At 35.3% G+C, this 5,061-nt stretch overlaps 1 non-coding gene across 1 annotated transcript; it reads left to right on the top strand.

Annotated features, from left to right (window-relative positions):
• Positions 1-3,052: 3,052 nt before the first annotated feature.
• On the top strand, positions 3,053-3,125 carry TRNAE-CUC (transfer RNA glutamic acid (anticodon CUC)). Its single transcript has one exon. It is a non-coding gene; the product is annotated as a tRNA-Glu (tRNA).
• Positions 3,126-5,061: the final 1,936 nt, after the last annotated feature.

Genomic DNA, 5,061 nt, shown 5'->3' with positions numbered 1-5,061 from the left:
ATATATATACATTAAAGCAGTGTAATAACTAAGGTGCCTGCCTTGGTTCTGACAACTTCCAATTCATTCCTCACTGTGTATCCCAAGTTCTCCTCTTAATTTGATCTTACTGTTCCACTGTAGCAGCTCAATGCCTTGATATCTCCCAGTTCTCTTAGAATAAAACCCAAATGTCTTTGTATGTCTTGCAAGTCCCTGTCTGATCTGCCTTTTAATTTATTGCTATTCCTGTGCTTACATTCCACACCCCAGACATAATGATCTACTTTTAATTTCCCTGAGAATCATTCATTCCTTTGGCTTGGCCTTTGTTACGCTGCTTACATTTATCTAGAACACTTTTGGTTTCTGTCTCTCACTCTTTATCTCTATAAAACCTTTGAGTGGGGAGAGACCTCTCCCAAGCCACTAGCACCCTACACAGACTAAAACAGGTATCTCTTCTATCCTTTTACATCTCATAGCATTCTGGATTTCTACTATTATGTTTATCACAATTTGTTGAAGATTATTGTGTTTTTTGGCCTTCTCACCCATTGTATTTTAATTTCAATGAGGGAAAAGTATGTCTGAACACTTACACTGGTATTTCCAGCATCTGTGATAGGACTAGACCTGTAATATATGCTCAATGAATGTTTAATTAATATATATACAAATATATTTGTCTTTTTCCCTTGAAATCTTTTAATTTAGTATCTACTTTCTTATGCCCTGAAGCCTAGGAACACTATCTTCAAAAATGAAAGAACTAGACTGTATTTCCTTATAGAAGTTACTTCCTCTGGTTATCCTATGCTGTCTGTAACAATCTGATAAAAATATATAAGTTGCTTGAAAACATATAGTATCCCTCCATCTTTATAAAAGGAGAAAGGAGGGCAGAAAAGCTCACACAGATTAGAGGAAAGAAGGAATTTGAGGAGAACTAGATATTTTGATGATATAAAAGCAAACACCTGAAAAGCATAGGGTGCAAATAAGAAAGCTGACATATCAATATTTAGTTTCATTCAGGTATTAAAAAAATTTAGTCTAATTATCTTTGAAAATTCCAAGAGTCACACAGATAAACAACTGTATTTACATTCAATCTGGCATAATTTTTCATCAATCAGAACATTATCTTACTTAATATTTAGAATAATTATATAAAACAATATTAGCACTATTATATGAATAATGAAATTGAAATGTAAGGTAAAAATCTTTTTTTTTTTTTTTTTTTTTGCGGTACACGGGCCTCTCACTGTTGTGGTCTCTCTCATTGCAGAGCAACAGGCTCCGGACGCGCAGGCTCAGCGGCCATGGCTCACGGGCGCAGCCGCTCCACGGCATGTGGGATCTTCCCGGACCGGGGCACGAACCCGTGTCCCCTGCATCGGCAGGCGGACTCTCAACCACTGTGCCACCAGGGAAGCCCATAAGGTAAAGAATCTTGATACAAACCATGAAGGCAGTATACTCGAGGTAAGATTAATACCCAGATCCATAGTTCTTAACCTCATTCTAAATTACAACAAGCTACATCAGCAAAAGGTTAATTAGAATGTACTATATTTCCAGCTAGCTCTAGGCACTGTATTAGACAATTATCCAATTCTCTCCATTGATCATTCATACAACAAAGTCCAAATTTTTATGGTATAACCATGCATAATATATCCAGAAAATATTCCATTTAATTCAGAGTGCTAGACTGTTTTGAAGTTCTAGGATAATCAACTTTTATCAAGATGTCTTTGTCATACATGTATGGGTGACAAAGCCAGAGCAGTCATGGAGAAGGCTGAACTTTTGGAATTCTTCAGGAACCAAAGATGTCCATTTACTTACAAGGAGGTATTACCACAATGAATATTGCCCCTCTGCAACCCATTTTCAATGCTATAATTTGAGGCATTTTTCTAAAACTCAAATAGGATTGTGCACACTGTTTAGAAAATGTAAATGACCTTTCATAGCTATGATAATTATTGTATGTTACTTATCTTACAACAAATTTCCCTTTCGTGTATGTCAATAATTTCAACTCAGGGTGATTTTGCTCTGTGGGGAACATCTGGCAATATATGGAGACATTTTTAGTTTTCACAACTGGGGAAGGAGGTACAACTATCATTCAGTGGGTATAAGCCAGGAATGTTGCTAAACATCCTCAGTGCATAGGACAGTTCCTCATCAAAGAATTCTCTGGCCCCAAATGCCAACAGTGCCAAGTTTGTGAAACTCCGCTTTATGCTAGCAATACATTGATTCATTTATATCAGGAATGTGCCTGGTCACAAGATAAAATCCAAATTAATTAAAATTAGCATACAAAGTCTTTTATAATTTAATCCCTGCTGATATCTTAATGTTATTTCTTGTCACACTACCTCCTTGTTCTGAATTATTTACCACTTAAAAAAAAAACATGTATGTGTCAGTCAAGGTAGGATAAGCTGTGACGCATTAAAAAACATCACTAAAACATCAGTAGCATTAGATTCAAGGCAGGAGGCTTCACCACCTTAAGGAGCTTCCATCCCAAACTGAGTCTTTAGGTTTCACTGCATCATGGCGAGAGCATGGAACAATACACACTGGCCCTTAATTGCCTCTGTCCACCGGTAAAACTGTGTCACCTTCCCTTCACATTGGTCACATTCACTTGGCCAAACAAATCACATGGCTTTGTCTAAGTTCAACAGGACCTTTTCCTGTCAGAAAAGGAAAACTTGACCTCTTAGTGAGCGCAAATAGTGTTTACTCCTATACTTTTTCTTCTTATTTCTAGGGCTAACTCATTCTTAACATTTAATTTATGCAACACTTCTTAGATAAAGCATTTTTGATGTGTTTTCTTTCAAGACTTTGTTAGGTGCGTCTCCTTGGCCCTCTCATCACATCTTGTACATAGATTTTATGGCATTCAACCCTTGTTATTATGAAAATCTGTTCACTAGCTTGCCTCTTCTAGATTTTTGGCTCTTGACGGTAAAGTATCTTATTTATTATCGTATTCACAAAATCTACCACACAAGAGATGAAAAACATAAATGTAGGGAATTCCCTGGCAGTCCAGTGGTTAGGGCTCTGCACTCTCACTGCAGAGGGCCCGGGTTCGATCCCTGGTCAGGGAACTAAGATCCCATAAGCCCTGTGGCCAAAAAAATAAAACAAATAATAAAAAAGAAAGAATTAAATGTTTCTTTATACAAACAAAACCACCAATTAGACAAATTATACAATAGAAGATACAGTATCATTCTTCTATCAAACAAGAGCCTCTTGCCTCTCCAAGTAACCACTAATTCATTGACTTAAAGCTCTGTTCATATTTCTCCCTGATCCCAATTTGAGGAAATGTGCCTCAGATCACAGCAACTGAGGAGTTCATAGTGTCATAAAATATAACAGGAGAGCATGGTAAAATTTTGTTGGGTAAATTATATCAATTTTAGGGTACCTAGGGCAATAGTTTTCCTTTTTTAAAAAAAATGCCATAACTAAGTAAAGATAAGAGACATTGTTGAGGATAGTCAAATTCTTGTTCAACCTAGATTGCCTTCAAGCAATTCAAGAGCCTTCATTTTTAACTGCAAACACTTTTCAGCATCCCCTGAAGAAAAAAAATGATCAGGAAAACTATGGTAAACCTAATGGGTCCCAAAGAAACCTCAAATTATTTGAGGAAGACTGAATTTTCTCCCTCTTGCAGATCTATGTTTTTTCATACTCACTGTGAAAAATATTTACTTCATCACTGTTGCAGAAGTAGACTGAGTTTATGCACAAAATGAGACTCTCCACTGAATAAACATAGCTGTATGATTCAATTCTGGGGAAAGGTCACAGGACTAAGACACAGGAGACTAAAGTTCTTTCCCCAATCTTGTCAGGTTTAGTCAGGTCACTCTAATTAAGTAAGTAACTAAGACTTTTCTTAACCTTCCTTATTTTTTAGCTATAAAAGTGGATTTAGTAATAGCTGGCTTATTTACTTCAGTTAGAGCAAACAATGAAGCTTTGAATTAGTATATATTATAAAATATAAAAGAAAAAATGGATATAAAGGTTTGTTATTACCATTGCTATAGCATTGTAGTTAGAATAGGTTTTGAATCCTACCAATGCAAGTTATTTAGTCTTCAAATCTCTTTACTCATTGAAAAACAGGCATAAAATACAGCAGTTTATAGGTTTGTTAGAAAAATTAAGTATTTATAACTTAGGGAATAACATATGTTCAAAAAACTGTAGATCTTTAAAATATATAATTCCCTGAAAATATAACACAATAATACATTTCAAAAAATAAATTATAAATGTTATACATATGTGTGTGGTTAAGTAAGTAAAGCAAAGCCCAGTATTTTCCATGAACTAAGAAAAGCAGATGACAGCTTTATATGTGGAAACTCACAGTACCTTCTCTAGAAGAAAGTATGCCTTCTTTATCTCTGAAATAATATTATTCTACCATTTTAAAAGTCCAAGATAAATGTAGATTTAATTTGAAAGAAATACAGGAACTATAAATTGTATAATAACTATGCAATATTTTAGCAGGTCAGAAGGAACTATTAGGAAAAGAAAGAAATGAAAGGAAATAAAACAGTAAAAACAAAGAAAAACAGCACTGATGAAATGAGAGTGAAAATTCCAAGCCCTGATTCTTACTCTAAAGATCAGAAATTGGTTGCAATACATGTTTCATGGCCACTGTGGGAAGCAGTATCATATGGTGCTTTACGAGGGGGGGCCATGGAACCTAGCTCTAGCACCAAACAACACTATGCCTAATACATAATAGAGACTCAATAAATATTAGCTAATATTGCTATCTTTGAGAGTCTTATGATTTTAAAAATGCTGATTAACCTACCAAAAAAAAAAAAAAATCTCTGCTGTTTACTCTCAAGCCCTAGATTTCCATCTTCAGGAATGGCAGAGTGAGACAACAAAGATAAAAAGCTGAGTGGATCTGTTTGTTTTCCAAGCCTGCTGGAACTTGCATGGCAGGCAGAGTTTGGTGTAGGATTTCAAAATCTTTTCATCAAATACAGTGGTTGTTCA

The sequence above is a fragment of the Delphinus delphis genome, chromosome 5 (genome assembly GCF_949987515.2).
Source record: "Delphinus delphis chromosome 5, mDelDel1.2, whole genome shotgun sequence".
Lineage (NCBI taxonomy): Eukaryota > Metazoa > Chordata > Mammalia > Artiodactyla > Delphinidae > Delphinus > Delphinus delphis.
The sequence above is the reverse complement of the archived record's forward strand: the minus strand, read 5'-3'. Positions and strand labels throughout refer to the sequence as shown.